At 42.1% G+C, this 17,253-nt stretch overlaps 2 pseudogenes; both read left to right on the forward strand.

Annotated features, from left to right (window-relative positions):
* Positions 1-9,418: 9,418 nt before the first annotated feature.
* LOC138996249 (protein SPT2 homolog pseudogene) lies at positions 9,419-11,416 on the forward strand (annotated as a pseudogene).
* Positions 11,417-11,660: 244 nt separating this feature from the next.
* LOC138995500 (protein SET-like) lies at positions 11,661-15,332 on the forward strand (annotated as a pseudogene).
* Positions 15,333-17,253: the final 1,921 nt, after the last annotated feature.

Consider the following 17,253-nt stretch of genomic DNA (forward strand, 5'->3'; position numbering starts at 1 on the left):
AGTAGCCCTAACTGCCACCTTAAGCTAGAAAAACGAGCAAACTAGGCCCAAGGTATATAGCTGAAAAAGTTAAACAAAGACATGAGTACTTGTGAAAGAGTAAATAAACAAACACTATACAAATGTACTGAAACCAAATATTGTTTATTGGAAAAAAAATCAATAAATGCTATCCAACCCTAACTAGACTAATCAGAAAGAAAAAGAGAAAACACAAGTTACCAATTTAGGTTTGAAGTAAGTGACATAAATAGTTTCCTAATACTAGTCGCCACAACTTAGAAAAACTGTCCAAATTCCCTGACATTCCCAAAGTGCAGAAACTGCCTGAAGAAGGAAGAGAAGGAAGCAGCATGGCTGGGACCTGAGGGGAGAGGGGAGCAGGGGGACGAGCTGAGGGGGGCGGGGGGCTGGCTATGGGGTTGTGGTCGGGATGAGAGCTGGTGCCACAGTGAGGCCAGCTTTCTCTGCTCACTTTTGTCACTTGGAGTTTTGTTTCTCCGGGAGACACAGCACCCCTAGGCTCCTGTCTAGAGAGCAATGTGCCCTCCTGGCTCTCTCCTGTTCCTTCTTCTGTGCTAAGTACTTTTGTTTTGCTCTCCCCAGCTTTACAAAAGCAATGATGTGTGTTAGCTACGGAGAAACCTGTGTAGAGCTGCCGGTCGGCTGGACTGTCCTCCTGTCACATCAAAGGGTGAGGCTGGGATCCCAGCAACCAACCCATGTCTCTGTCACATGGATGTTTCTCTGTCTGTCTCCCCTTTCTCTCTCTCTCTAATTAGTGGTGATTAAGTGCAGACACACACATATATAGGCAGTTTAAGCTTGGGGAAAAAACATGAAGAAATATCATGTGAGGAGGTAGAAAAATTCTCTTTCTTATTTTTGAGTTTTTAAATGATTAAATAAAGTAGGAACAACTTTCTTTGAATTTAAAATGAGGTCAGGGTCTGGACGCATGGTATTCTAGAAAACAGAAGTTTATGTAAATGAAATTGTGTCCCCTGTAGGTAATCTGAGAACGTCACAATATGACAAATGTTACAATTTCAAAGAGAAAAGCTTTTGATGGCAAATTCTGGAAACTAAAAAATCAAGCTTAGTTACAGTGTAGAACGGTCCTTAAAGAGTGAGCATTTGAAAAGAACAGCAACAATATCCAGGTGCCTGCAGTTTCTCCCAGGGAGTCATGTTCTTGGCAGGGAGCATCTGAGTTTCCTCTCTGACCCACATGGCGCTTGTGCGGTCAGCCTGTGGTGCTGGCGTCCAGTGACTGTCCTGCAGCTCAGCCGGGCCAGGAAGCGAGCCCGAGACACTTCTCCTGCCTCAGGTGGCGCCATGTTGCTGAGCCTCCGCAGACATGTAGAGGCATCTCCATAGGCCCTGGGGCGTCTCCACAAACCTGAGGAAAGATGAGGCAGGAAGATTGTCTGCCTACAGAGGCCAGCAGGGGGTGGCTGGTGTGGGAAACGGAGTGTGTGTTAGTGTATTGTGTGCTGTGATATAGTGAGAGTTCGGGTGAGGAGTGGGGTTACTGAACATAGATTTATTCATGCTTTGCTTTGAAGTCTGGTAGCAATCATCGCAGGTAGAAACTGTAGTTTAACTCTAACCCTGCTGTTTGGCTTAACAATAGAAAAGTTATTTTGATTTTCTGAATTATATAAATCATCCCATTTGATTGAATGCCTTATTGATTGTAATGTGAATATCCCATTGATTGTGATCTTACTGGTTTTAGAAAGCAAATTCCTCTGTACCTGGGAACCAGGACAGCGCAATTATCCCAAGACCTGAGGGTTCCAGATAATGTTTCCCTGTCAACTCAGTGGTCCCAAGACCCGAGGGCTCTAGATAATGTGTTCCTGTCAACTCAGTGATCTGGAGACCCAAAGCTATAATTAACATGCTTAATTCTGCTTCTGTAAACTGCTCTTTTGCGAACCAGGTTCCTCATTCCAAACCCTGGGATGTAATCAATACCTTTGTGATTTTTGCCTATATAAATCTGGTGTTGCAGCCGGTAGGACACTGCAAGATTTGGGAGAGTGAAATGCCCCCTCGTAGTCCCGGATTTGCAATAAATATGACTCTTTAATTCGACTTCCTGAGGTGTCCTTCACGGGGTACACTATAACAGCTTCATCTTATAGAGGTACTAAAGACATTGGGACTTCAGTGGAGCCTTGACTTACGAGTTTAATTCGTTCTGTGACGGAGCTCATAACTCAAATTACTCGTATGTCAAATCAATTGTGAACGAGTGAGACACGTGATGCTGGGCTGATGTTGTGGCGTTCACTGTGACGTTCGCTGCGCCAACTAGTGGTGGGGTATCTGAAGCTGGCTCATAACCCGAATTTTAGCTCGCAACTCAAAGCAAAAAATCGGCTGAGAGACGGCTTGTATCTCGAAAAACTCGTTAGTCGGGACACTCATAAGTCAAGGCCCCACTGTATTAGCAAACATGTCCTGTGGAACATAAAAAATTGTACTATGAGAAAGTTTATTTCTAGAAAGGAGTTTGTTCATGCATTTACCAATCTAAAGAATACTGGTGTCACAGACAATTCACATTCCTTATGAAGGGATCAAAATTCTGCCACCCTGATGCCAATACTTGAAATCTTGATCTTAAGCTGTTTGTGGAGGAGCAGGACTCAGAAAGAACCTGTGGCCCCGCCCCTTTCCTGCCCAAGGAAATGCTCTTCTCTGCTGCCCCCTAGTGTACATATTAGGGATAGCATCTCCTAAAGCATCTGCTCATATCATTTTGCAAGGACTGGAAGGCCCCAAGCTCCGAATGCCTTGTGTACCCATGTTTTCTTTTTGATTCAGCCTCTCCTGCAGGAAGGGTCTCTGACTCTCTCATGTATGTGAGGGGCCTATCCATACGTGTGTCTTACAGGTGGTTATTTTCTGTTGCTAATCTGTGTCATATCTATTTGATTATTAGACCAGAAAAGAACCTTGAGTTAAGAGGGAAGTTTGTTTCTCCCCCACATAAGCCAGTAACCTGATATTTCATAGAGTGTAAACTTTGGAAGTACATCTGCTTCACCCTGTCCTGAACTAAGATTTATCAGGTTATCTAAAGAAACATTTTTGGGACTGGATGATTTTATCAATGAAATTTGGAACAATCTACTAATTTAGTTTCTGGATGTAAAGCTTTTATTTACCGTCCAAAGGTGGGAATAAAGAGGACACAGCCTTGCATTGTGCATGTTGATTTTAAATTGTCAGGTAAGTTAAGAAAGAACCTGTAGTTCTCCCCCATTTCTTCCTAAGAGGTTTCCATGATGATACCTGGTTCCAGGAGGGAACATCAGCCTATTTGCCTCAGCTTTAGGCCTTAAGGCTCCAAACAGGAGCCTGTTGACCACCCCCACCTGTACATGTCCTGTTGTTTTGGGGTTGTCTTAGAAACATAACCTGCCAAGTGTGCTGCGCTTTTCCTAAATATCACCCTGCTCCACCATTTCCCAAAGTGTTATATACCAAATATTACCTCATTGTTCTTCACATTCATTTTTATGCAAATTAACTGAACAGAATAGAAGGTTTAGTAAGTTACCGAAATCCATCCATAAATTTTGTAAGATAAAGATGTCTCCTTAGATCAGTTGTGAAAATGTGCCTTATAAAATAAACTAGAGGCCTGGTGCACAAAAATTTGTGCACCCAGGGGGATTGCTCAGCCTGGCCTGTGCCCTCTCGCAGTCTGGGACCCCTCGGGGGATGACCACCTGCTGGCTTAGGGGATCGGGCCTAAGCTGGCAGTAAGACATCCCTCTGGAAGCCTGGGAGCCCTCGAGGGATGTCCACTTGCAAGTGGGGAGCAGGCCTAAGCTGCAGTCGGACATCCTTAGTGCTATTGAGGAGGTGGGAGAGGCTCCCACCACCACTGCTGTACTGGCAGCTGTCAGCCTGGCTTGTGGCTGAGAAGAGTTCCCCCTGTGGGAGCGCACTGACCACCAGGGGGCAGCTCCTGCATTGAGCATCTGCCCCCTGGTGGTCAGTGTGTGTCATAGTGACCAGTCATTCCCAGTCATTCTGCTGTTAGGGTCAATTTGCATATTACCCTTTTATTATATAGGAGTGCCTGGCCAGCCTGGGTGAGGGGCTGATGGCTGTTTGCAGGCTGGCCACAGCCCCTTCAGGGTGGGGGTCCCTGCTGGGGTGCCTGGCCAGCCAGGGTGAGGGGCTGATGGCTGTTTGCAGCCTGGCCAAGCCCCCCAGCAAGGACCCTCACCCCTTGAGGGTCTGGCCAGCCTGGGTGAGGGGCTGATGACTGTCTGCAGGCTGGCCACAGCCCCTTCAGGTTGGGAGTCCCCCATGGGGTGCCTGGCCAGCCTGGGGAGGGGCTGAGGGCTGTTTTCAGGCTGGCCATGGCCCCCAGCCACCCAAGCTTCCAGTGGAGGCTGGCTGGAAGCAGGTATCTGGGATTTATTTAGCTTCTATAATTGAAACTTTGTTGCCTTTTGCAGAGGCCACAGCCAGCTCAGGGCACGCGGGAAGCTTGGCTTCCTCCTTTGCCCAGGCAACCAAGCCTCCTGCTTGTTCCAGCTTCGTGGCTGCTGGCTGCCATCTTGGTTGGGTTAATTTGCATATAGTCGCTCTGATTGGCTGGTGGGCGTGGCTTATGGCTTAGCAAAGGTACTGTCAATTAGCATCTTTGTCTTTTATTAGTGTAGATGGTGTTGGGACATGGGGCAAACAGTAGGTCACAGATACAGGACGACTAGCAGGATTTTTCCTGATTCGAGAGGCAGGTGGACATTAGTGAACATTTCCTGTGGGACCACTTTTCATGAGCATGCCCTGCAGCTGACCACCAGCATCTGGAGTGCACTGCTTCCCTGTCAGTCTAGTGAGCTGCGTGGTCCCACTTATAGTCTCTCTGGAGGCAGAGGGAAGGCACTGAGGCTCAGTCTGTCAGCAATAAATGTTCTAAGCTATAACACAGGAGAATTTGGCCTGGCTGGTATTGTTCAGTGGTTAGAGGGTCAGCCCACATGGGAAGAGTCGCAGGTTTGATTCCCAGTCAAGGGCATATATCTGAGTTGTAGGTTTGATCCCCCATGAGTACAGGAGGCAAATAATCGATGTGTCTCCCTCACATTGACTTTTCTCTTTTCCCTGCTCCCTTCCTCCCTTCCACTCTTTAAAAGATTAATGGAGAAAATATTCTCAGGTGAGGACTAACCAAAAAGAAAAAAAAGGATTTTTTCCAAGTTACAAAATGAAAACCCTGAGAAATCTGTTCTGTGTTCAAAAGAACATTGCTTATAAATGTTAGAACCAGGCTCAGGTAGATTCCAGGGACTCCAAGCTTTAGGGGTTCCCTTTCTCAGAGCTGCTGGGATTGCTCATGAAGAGGCGCAGATTATGAAAGGAGCCACTTTGGGCTAAACAATTAGGAAGAATTTTTATTCTCTTTAGACTAAGAGACCAGGCTTGGTGAGCAAAGAAAAAACTTGTGTTGCCATCACAACAGTCTAGTTTATCATTTATAAACTAGAGGTCCATGCATGGAATTTGTGCACTGGGGGGGGGGGGAGGGTGTCCCCTCAGCCCAGCCTGCTCCCTCTTGCAGTCCGGGAACCCTCCGGGGATGTCCTACTGAGGGGCCTAAGCTGTCAGTTGGACATCCTTAGCACTTCTGCGGAGGTGGGAGAGGCTCCCGCCACCACTGCTGCACTCAGTGGTGAGCCCATCTTCTGGTTGAGCAGCATGCCCCCTGTGGGAGCACACTGACCACCAGGGGGCAGCTCCTTCATTGAGCATCTGTCCCCTGGTGCCCTGGTGGTCAGTGCATAGCATAGTGACCAGTTGTTCTGCCATTTGGTCAGTTTGCATATTAGCCTTTTATTATAGGACTAGAAGCCCATTGCACAAAGATTCGCACAATAGGCCTTCCTCCCCCTGGCTGCCAGCACCGGTTTTCCTCCGGCACCCAGGACCCAGGCCTTTGGTCCGGCTGCAGATAGGCTTGGCTTCTCTGCCACGGCTGCAGTGGAGAAGCCAAGCCTCTTCAGTCTTCAGTCTTCGCTCCACACCTGCGTATGCAAATTAACTGCCATCTTTGTTGGGTTAATTTGCATAGTTGCTCTGATTGGCGGGTGGGTGTATCAGAGTGACACCAATTTGCATGTTTCTCTTTTATTAGTGTAGATTATCCCATGTTTTCCTCTAGAACATTTTTCCTAAAATGAAAATAGCTTTGTGTGTGCAGTTTACTTAAGCAATAAAATATAGAGTTAATTCAAAATTCTACCCTAAGAGTTAAAAAAACTGCTATCATTTTAAGTATATCCCCCTTCAGACATCTCTACATGTGCACATTTTCTTTCTTCTCTTTTCTCTCTATTTAATTTACTATTTTAGATTTTAATATGGCTGCAAAAAATGTAAATTTTCAACTTTTATTCCTAATATATGCATTTATGAGTGCACATTTTTTCATAAGTTTTGGTATGTGGTATTATCATTCAGTTCGACTTATTTTTTAACTTGAATTGTGATGTATTTTTTGGGTTAGACGTGTATTTCACAACCTTTAAATATAAGGAGTTTCTAGGTACCTCTGTTCCTGATTTCTGGATTAACTACAATGACAACAAGAAACATATTGTATATAATTTCAATTCTTTGAAGTTAGTTGAAACCTGCTTCATAGTCCAGCAGGTTCCCGTAAAAGATAATTGAAGTGCTCCTCCGCTGCCGTCTCACGTGCGTCTTGGGAGCAGCACCTCAGAGCAGGTCAGCAGGACAGGGGTGGCTATAGTGGAGCATCTCTAAGTGCTGAAGGAAAGGCTATTTGGGAGTGTGTTTCAGAACTTTTAAAACTAAGAGCTTTCCTGTCATCAACAAATGACAAGTGCTGGCAAGGATGTGAAGAAAAAGGAACCCTTGTGCACTGCTGGTGGGAATGCAGCCGCTGTGGAAAACAGTATGGAGTTTCCTCAAAAACTTAAATATGGAACTCCCATTTGACCCAGTAATCTCACTTCTAGGACTATATCCCAATAAATCAGAAACACCAAGCAGAAAAATGATATGCACCCAGCACAATTTACAATAGCTAAGATTTGGCAACAGCTAAGTGCTCATCAGCAGATGAATGGATTAAGAAACTATGGTACATTTACATAATGGAATACTATGCAGCTGTAAAAAAGAAATAACTCTTACTATTCACAATAGCATGGAGGGACCTGAAGAGTATTATGCTGAGCTAAATAGGCCAGTCAGAGAAAGATAAATATCACATGATCTCACTCATTTGTGGAATCTAATGAACAAAATATTGATGAACAAAAATAAATCCAGAGACAGAGAAGCATCAAACAGACCGTCAAACCTCAGAGGGAAGACAAGGGAGGGTGGGGGCAAGGGAGAGATCAACCAAAGGACTTGTATGCATGTGCAGCTTGGGAATAACATCTTCATGCCTTTAGCAGGAAAGGTTGTTGGGTGCAGTGGGTTATCTGAATGTTGAATGCAGTTTGCTGCTCAGGTTGTTGAAGTGTTTTACATCTTCACTGAATTCTTTGTGTGAGGCTATTGGTTCTGAAAGAGGTATGCTCTGTCTCCGAAGGAGAGAGGTGTATTAAATTTATTATGATTATAAATGTATCTAGTTTCCCTTGTAGCTCTCTTGTATGTACTTTGATTTCATGTTATGAAGTGCTTGTGAATTTGGATATTTCTGGTAAAATGAAATTATTGATATGAAGTGCTCTTTATTTATAGTAATGCTTTTTTCTTCAAGTGTTCTGTGTTATCATATACTTTTTATTTGGCTTATGTTTGCTTAATATATTTTTTCCATTCTTTCACTTTTGATATCTTTGTACCCTTGGGTTTTCAGTAGCTTTCAGTTTTTATATTAGTTATGAGTAAAATGTGTTGATTTTGGTTCAGTATTTTTCTCCATTCAGTTCTTCTAACATTCTTTATTATATAATGCATATTTCCCCACTGATCTAAGGAGATATTTTTATTTTACCAAATTTCCATATGTATTTGAGTCTATCACTGGACTTTGTTTTCTGTTCCATCAGTTTATCTATTTACAGGACATTGCCCAAGTTTTTAAATTACTGTAGTTTATAACACAATACATTGTTCTATCTGGTTGGGGTAGCTTTTATTCATTTATTTGTTTTTCTCAGAATTCTATTTAAAAATATGTTTATTAATTTCAGAGAGGAAGGGAGAGGGAGACAGAAGCATCAATGATGAGAGAGCTGTCTCCTGTACGCTCCCCACTGGGGAGATCAAGCCTGCAACCAGGGCATGTGCCCTGACCAGGAATCGAACTGTAACCTCCTGATACATGGGTCAACCACAGAGCCATGCTGGCTACACCAGAATTTTCTTTTACATTTTTCATTTTAACATGTGAACTTAAATGAGCTTGTTTTTGTCTTTAAAATCTTGCTGATATTTTAATCAAATCATAATAAATTTATAATCAACATTGGGAGATTGACATCATTATGATTGTTCTTCCCAAGAATATGATGTTACTGTCCAGTTGTTCAAGGTCTGTTATTGGGTAGCATTTTAAAGTTTTATTTATACAGATTGTGGATCATTCCTAGGCATCTTATGTGTTTTGTTGCCATTGTACATTTTCTTTGATTATATATTTTATGTACTGTTTTAAAGGATATGTATTTATATGCATGTTATCTCTCCCTTCCTTTCTGAAATAAATAAAAAAGATATTAAATAAGTAAGATTATTGATTGTTAGTAAAAAAATCGATATGAACTTTTGTTTCTTCACCATATAAGCAAGTATTCAGACATTTTGGAAGTACGTGTCCATCACCATTTTCTGAACTAAGATTTTTAAAAATATATGGTAATATTGATTTTCAGAGAGAGAGGAAGGGAAAGGGAGAGAGAGACTAAAACATCGATGAGGTAGAGCTATCACTTCAATTGGCAGTCTCCTGCATGCCCCCTTCTGGGGATTGAGCCCACAACCCTGGCATGTGCCCTGACCAGGAATCGAACCAGCGACCTCTTGGTGCCTGAGAGAATACTAAATCCACTGAGCCACTCCAACCAGGCTGAACTAAGATTTAACAATTAAACTAAAGTAACTTATTCTCAACTGAATGATTATGTCAATGAATGTGGAACAATCTACTAATTTATCTGTGGATGTAAAACTTTTATTTAAAGTTTCAAAGGTGGGAGCGCAGTGTTGGACCTGTAAGGATATAAGCTGTTTGAGGAAGGGGGTGGGCAGACCACCTTGGACAGCGCCAAAAGTGGTGGTGCTGAGTAGAGGTAGGAAAGAGGTGGCCAGCCAGTTCATTTGGCTGCAGCTGGCCGCCAGGTAAGATGCGATCTCATCCCTCTCTGAGAGGCGGCCCATTCTATCCAGTTCGGTCAACATGGATTTCAGGGAAATTCTCATGATAGCTTCTAAAGGACAAGGAACCAACAACACACTGAAAAGGTATAGTTTGGCAGTGGGTCCTGCCAAAAAGACCCAAAAGTTAAGGGTGTCCAATCAGCAGTGTGCAAGCTTTTCTCAAAAGAAAAGAGGAGGAGCTCAGAAGAAAAGCCATACAGGAAAAGGAGAAAAGAAGAACTATTCAAAAAGTGAATTGAGCTAAAACATGACAAGAAAGCAAGAGCTATGGCCAAGAGGACAAAGGACAATTTCCATGGTTAAATGGGATTCCTGTTGAGGAAAAGTCAAAGAAAAGACAGGCAATGGAAAGCCACACTAGTCAGGGAACAGACCAAGAATATGAGATGGAAGAAGAGGAAGAATTCTTAGAACACAATCAGGCAGCATCAGAGCAGGAGTATGAAGAAGAGCAAGAACCTCCTCCCAAAGTTGAAAATAAACCAAAGGTCCCCCTTAAAAGTGCCCCACCATCATGACTTCACTGACCTACTCAGGCTGGCTGAGAAAAAGCAGTACGAACCAGTGGAAATCAAGGTAGTGAAAAAAACCAGAAAAGTGGCTTATGACTGCACAAGAACTTAGGGAGGGAAGGAAGACATATGAAAAAGGAACCTGAGGCAGATGCAGGACTGCCTCTGACCAAAAAGGTGTCCTTTCAGACAGAAAGTATAGGCACGAAACCTAGCAGAGTTTCTGGGGACAAGCATCCTTCTCCCAAGGGCACTGCCCTTCCTCACGCTGAAAAGAAATCTAGACCCAGCGCAGCTAATAAGAAACATTTAGGTTTGTTTTCATCCAAATATATGCCAGGAGAGAGGCCCAAAGTAGGATCTAGCAACTGCTCCCAACCCTCGTTTCGGGAGAACCATGACAGGCCTGTTTTCAATGGGCCTGGAAAGACCCACTCGAGCACCTATTTACCAAGTGTTCCAAAGGCTTCTGCTAAAAGGACTCAGAAATCTGTTACTGAGCACAAAGCCAAAAATCTCCTCCCCATCCTAGCCATTCCATACCTGGACCCATGGTCACCCCACATAAGGCTAAGAGTCCAGGTGTCAGGCAGCCAGGCAGCTCCAGCCCAGCTCCTGGGCAGCCCAGCACAGAGAGTGTTTGGCCTACAGTTAGTTCTGGCTCCATGCCCAGGTGCCAGAATGGCAGCCCCAGCTCAGGACCTGAGCGATCAATCAGTGGGATCAAGAGGCCAGCCAGTGACTCAAATCCTCCTGGAAGGACAGTCAGTAGTACAGGGGGCTCTGGACGACCCATCAGTGGCTCAGGTGGTTCTGGGAAGTCAGAGGTCAGTTCTGGTGGCCCTGGGTGGCCTGTGCACAGTCCACATGACCGATGACCAGTGAGTGGCTCAATGTCCCCCTCCCCCCCCCCCCCCGGGAGGTCAGTCAGTGGCCCTGGGGGATCAGTAAGTGGCTCAGTTCCAGCTGGATGGCCTATCAGCAGTTCAGGCCCTAGAAGACCAGTGAGCAGCTTGGGACCTGGGTGAAGAGTTAGTAGCTCAGATCCTCCCCATAAGCCCAAATGCACTTTTGTCTCAGAAACAGTATCTTCTAAGAATATCATTACCAGCCCAGCAATGGACAGATGAATGGAATGAAGCCTTCCTTAGCTGGCTACAGATCTGCCCAAGGTCCTGAAAAGCTTCCCTTCCCTAGAGGTTACAAAAGACCCTGAGAATGTGAAGAGGAGGAACATGAGGACTATGACTCCGAAATGGAAGATTTTATCGAAGATGAAGGAGAATCTCAGGAAAAAATATCCAAGCACATTCTTTGGCTATGACCGAAAAAAATACAAAGATGAAAGTGATTATGCCTTATGTTACATAGAGAGTAGTTGGAGAGAACTGCAGAAGGAAGAAGCAAAGAGTTTAAGACCTGGTATGCAAGAGGACTTTGAGGGAATGAGACAGGAGGAAGAAGCAACGAAATGCAGAGAGGTCAAGAAGCTGAAAAGACGTTAGCTGCTGCTTTTATTTATTTTTGTGAAACTCTGGAGACACTGTACTGCAAAGAAGTCCTGCCTTCAGACTGAAGAAGCCCGTTATCACTTTAGATTTATATTTGGGACCTCACGGACAAGGAATGGATACTATATATTTTGAGCGTAAAGTATTTTCAAATACCTTCCGGGGTAAAAGCTGTAGTGCAGATGACATAACTGCTCACAGGTGCTGGTCCTGATCCTGATGAGCTATGCACTCTAACATGGGGCCCACTCAACAGTCAGCCAATCTTCTTTTGTTCCTTTGCTATTTTAAAAAGGAAAAAAGATTGCCTCTTGACTTCCATAATTCTGTTGATGGGTGAGTACGACAATGGCCGGCTCCCAATCAAACTTATTTTGTCTTTTTATGAGGAATCTGGCCCTTCCATGAATGTTGCCAGGAATAAAGTCACCTGTTCTAATCTATATGTTTGGATTGAGAACTTGAAAATGTAGAGTAGGCTTTATAATTATATGGATGTCATCTCTGTGGCTTTGAAGTAAAAAGTAGGATAAATTATATTGTATTCTATATTCACGGATTGGATGCTGAGAATTCTTATTCACTGATTTAGGTATTTAGGCAATTAACCAAAAAAATTTTAAGTTAAAAAACAAGTTATTCCATTTGGTGTAAGAATATTCTTTTCCAAATTTTTCTTTCAGATTTATTGTAAAATAGATAATGTTACGGTGCTGATTTTATTTAAAAAGTCATTTTATATTGTAGAAAAAATATATTATTCAAAGATTAGAGTTGAAAGAGTAATAGTTTAAAAAATAAGCAAGTGACACGTGAGGCTTCTCTTACTCCCCCACTATAAAGATAGTTTGGAATCCAAAGTGCCCTTGTATCTCGTGATGTTAATGACTTTGCATTTTTATCTTAAAATTCCTTAGCAATTAATGACAAAACCCAAAAACTAAATTCATGTGTATCAAGAGGAAATAAATATATAAAGTTTAAAAGATGGGAATGAAGAGTACCAAAATTTTGCATTGGACATACATACTGATTTTGAGCTCATCGTTAAGAAATAAAAATGAGAAAGACCCTACAGTTGTCTCCAATTCCTTTCTAAAAGATTTAGTTGGAAAAAAACTGGTGTAGGAAGAGAACTTTACCAGGAGTTTCTCTAATTTTTAAAAATTCTTTATTGTTTAAAGTATAATATATGTCTTCTTTTTCCCCCATTGAACTCCCCCCGGCTGCTCCCACCCCCAAGCACATGCCCTCACTCCCTACTGTCTGTGTTCATTGGTTATGCTTATATGCATACATACAAGTTCTTTGGTTGATCTCTTACCCCACCCTCGCACCCTCCCCTGCCTTCCCTCTGAGGTTGGATGGTCTGTTCAATGCTTTTAAGTCTCTGGATCTATTTTTATTCATCAGTTTATGTTGTTCATTATCTTCCACAAATGAGTTAGATCATGTGATATTTATCTTTCTCTAACTGACTTATTTCGCTTAGCATAATGCTCTTCAAGACCATCCATACTGTTGCGAATGGTAGGAGTTACTTTTTACAGCAGTGTAGATGTACCATTGTGTAGATGTACCACAGTTTTTTAATCCACTCATCTGCTGATGGGCATTTAGGCTGTTTCCAATTCTTAGCTATTGTAAATTGTGCTACTATGAACATAGGGGTGCATACATCCTTTCTGATTAGTGTTTCTAGTTTCTTGGGATATATTCCTAGAAGTGGTATTACTGGGTCAAATGGGAGTTCCATATTTAGTTTTTTGAGAAAACTCCATACTGTTCTTTACAGTGGCTGCACCAGTCTGCATTCCCACCAGCAATGCACGAGGGTTCCTTTTTCTCCGCATCCTCTCCAGCACTTGTCATTTGTTGATTTGTTGATAGCCATTCTGAGATGTGAGATGTACCACATTGTTGTTTTGATTTGCATCTCTCAGATAATAGTGACTTTGAGCATGTTGTCATATGTCTCTTGGCCTTCCTTATGTTCTCTTTCAAAAAGTATCTATTTAGGTCCTGTGCCCATTTTTTGATTGGGTTGTTTATCTTCCTTTTGTTAAGTTGTATGAGTTCCCTATAAATGTTGGAGATTAGTCCCTTATCGGATGTAACATTGGCGAATATGTTCTTCCATGCAGTGGGCTTTCTTGTTGTTTTGTTGATGGTTTCTTTTGCTGTGAAGAAGCTTTTTATTTTGATGTAGTCCCATTTGTCTATTTTCTCTTTAGTTTCCATTGCCCTAGGAGTTGTATCGGTGAAAATATTGCTTCGGCACATGTCTGAAATTTTGCTACCTATGGGTTCTTCTAAGATTTTTATAGTTTCCAGTCTCCCATTTAAGTCCTTTATCCATTTTCAGTTTATTTTTGTGTATGGTGTAAGTTGGTGGTCTAGTTTCATTTTTTTCATGTATCTGTCTAATTTTCCCAACACCATTTATTGAAGAGACTTTCTTGACTTCATTGTTTGCTCTTGCCTCCTTTGTCAAATATTAATTAAGCATAGTGGTTTGGGTCAATTTCTGGGTTCTCTATTCTATTCCATTAATTGATATGTCTGTTCTTGTGCCAATACCAGGCAGTTTTGAGAACAGTGGCTTTGTAATACAGCTTGATATCTGGTATTGAGATCTCTTCTACTTTGTTCTTCTTTCTCAGGATTGCCACAGCTATTTGGGATCTTTTTTTATTCCAGATAAATTTTTGGAGAGTTTGTTCTAGGTCTTTGAAATATACTGTTGGTATTTTAATGGGGAGTGCATTGAATCTATAGATTGCTTTGGGTAGTATGGACATTTTAATGATATTGATTCTACCAACACATGAACATGGTATGTTCTCCCATCTGTTTATGTCTTTCTTTATCTCTCTATCTCTTTTTTCAACATTCTGTAGTTTTATGAGTAGAGTTCTTTTACCTCCTTAGTTAAGTTTATTCCTAGGTATCTTAATTTTTTTGTGTGCAATAGTAAATGGGATTGTTTTTTTTAATCTCTCTTTCTGTAAGTTCACTATTGGTGTATAGAAATGCCATAGAATAGTGCTCAGCGTGCCTTCAAGCCCGGTGACTTCCCAGCATTCAGATCCTCGGACTTTCCTCACAGCATAGCCCCCAAACATCAGTCCCTCACTCCCATCTCAAATGAAGAAACCAAAACTGCCTCCAGCCCACAAGCTAGAGAAGAAGCCGACCCTTAGGATGTGCCAAAGGGAGAAAAAGAACAGCAAGACGCGATTGAACATATTGATGAAGTATAAAATGAAATAGACAGACTTAATGAATAAGCCAGTGAGGAGATTTTGAAAGTAGAACAGAAATATAACAACTCTGCCAACTATTTTTTCAGAAGAGGTCAGAATTGATTGTCAAAATCCCACATTTTGGGATAACAACATTTGTCAACCATCCACAAGTGTCTGCACTGCTTGGGGAAGAGGATGAAGAGACACTGCATTATTTGACAAGAGTTGAAGTGACAGAATTTGAAGATATTAAATCAGGTTACAGAATAGATTTTTATTTTGATGAAAATCCTTACTTTGAAAATAAAGTTTGCTCCAAAGAGTTTCATCTGAGTGAGAGTGGTGATCCACCTTCAAAGTTCACTGAAATCAAATGGAAATCTGGAAAGGATTTGATGAAACATTCAAGTCAAACACAGAATAAAGCCAGCAGGAAGAGACAGCATGAGGAACCAGAAAGCTTCTTTACCTGGTTACTGACCATTCTGATGCAGGTGCAGATGAGTTAGGAGAAATCATCAAAGATGACATTTGGCCAAATCCATTACAGTACTACTTGGATCCTGACATAGATGATGAAGAAGGGGAAGGGGAAGAAGAAGATGATGATGATGATGAGGGGGAAGAAGGAGAGGAAGATGAAGGAGAAGATGACTAATGAACACTGAGGGGTCCCAACCTTTTAAAATTTTTTCCAGTCCCTGGGAGCAAGTCGCAGTCTATTTATTCTTTTCCTTCTCCTGCCCCTTGTGCTCAGTCGCCCTGTTTTTGAGGTCTCTTTTCTCTCCTTTAGACCATCTTTACACCATGGTTCTCACCTTCTTTGGGGGGAGGGGTGTACCTTGAGCAGAATACAGTGGGAAAAGAATCTTTGCCCCTTTCTGTTCCAAATTCATTTTTATCCCTTCCTGTCTCAAGAAAAACTTAATGGAATCAACACCACCGTGCTCTGTGGGAAAAAAGGAAAACCTTCGCTCCCTTAGCTCTGCTGGGAGCTGGAGGTTGCTAGGCCCCTGTGTAGTATTGCATAGAATTCTAGCTTTTTTCCCTCCCTTTTCTGTATATTGAACTCAGAGATTACACTGTGTCTCTGTAAATATGGACAGTTAGCATTTACCAACATGTATCTGTCTACTTTCTCTTGTTTAAAAGAAGAGAAAAAACTTTAAAAGGGGGGGGGGAGTTCAGCAAAGGGGGATTTGAGATGTTTGGGTGGGTTAAGTGGGCATTTTGAAAAGATGGCTTCTACTTTGGCATGTTTAATTGTGATGTCAAACAGGCATCATTGCAGTCTAAGATGACACTTTTAAAATAGAATTCTCTTCTAATGATTACTTGAACCCTGCCACTCGATGGGAGAATAAGCAGAACCTATAGGATCTTATTCGGAATTGACATTTCTCTATTGTAATTTTGTTCCTGTTTATTTATTTATTTTTAATATATTTTATTGACTTTCCACAGAGAAGAAGGGAGAGGGATAGAGAGAAACATCGATGAGAGAGAAACATCGATTCAGCTGCCTCCTGCACACCCCCCACTGGGGACGTACCCGCAACCAAGGTACGTGCCCTTGGCCAGAATCGAAGCCGGGACCCTTTAGTCCACAGGCCGACGCTCTATCCACTGAGCCAAACCAGTCAGGGCTGTTCCTGTTTATTTTTAAATTTTCTTTTTGTTTCACTGGAAAGGAAAGATAATGCTCAATTTTAAACATTAAAAGTTGGCCCTAACTGGTTTGGCTCAGTGGAAAGAGCATTGGTCTGTGGACTGAAAGCTTCCAGGTTCAATTCCCGTCAAGGGCATGTACCTTGGTTGTGGGCACATCCCAGTAGGAGGTGTGCAGGAGGCAGCTGATTGATGTTTCTTTCTCATCGACATGTCTAACTCGCTATCCTCCCTTTCTCCCTGTAAAAAATCAATAAAATATATTTTTAAAAAGTTTACAGGTTGCTTTGTTACAATAAAACTAAATGTGTACAGAAATGCCATAGATTTCCTGGCATTAATTTTGTATCCTACTACATTGCCGAATTCATTTATTAAGTCTAATAATTTTTTTATGGAGTCTTTAGGTTTTCTATGTACAGTATCATGCCATCTGCAAATAATGACAATTTTACTTCTGGTTTTCCAATTTGAATGCTATTTACTTCTTCTTGTCTGATCGCTGTGGCTAGCACTTCCAGTACTATGTCGAACAGGAGTGGTGAAAGTGGGCATCCCTGTCTTGTCCCTGTTCTTAGAGAAAATGGTTTTAGTTTTTGCCCATTGAGTGTGATGTTGTCTGTAGGTTTGTCATATAAGGCTTTTATTATGTTGGGGTATGATCCTTCTACTCCCACTTTGCTGAGCATTTATATCAGAAAAGGGTGTTGGACTTTGTCAAATGCCTTTTTTGCATCAATTGATATGATTATGTGATTTTTTGTCTCTCAATTTATAAACAAATTGATGTATCACGTTTACTGATTTGTGGATACTGTACCATCCTTGCATCCCTGGAATAAATCCCACTTGGTCATGGTATATGATCTTTCTAATGTAATGCTAGATCCAGTTTGCTAGAATTTTGTTGAGGGA

The sequence above is a fragment of the Myotis yumanensis genome, unplaced genomic scaffold (assembly GCF_028538775.1).
Source record: "Myotis yumanensis isolate MYYU_CA2020_CCGP unplaced genomic scaffold, mMyoYum1.0.hap1 SCAF_17, whole genome shotgun sequence".
NCBI classification, from domain to species: domain Eukaryota; kingdom Metazoa; phylum Chordata; class Mammalia; order Chiroptera; family Vespertilionidae; genus Myotis; species Myotis yumanensis.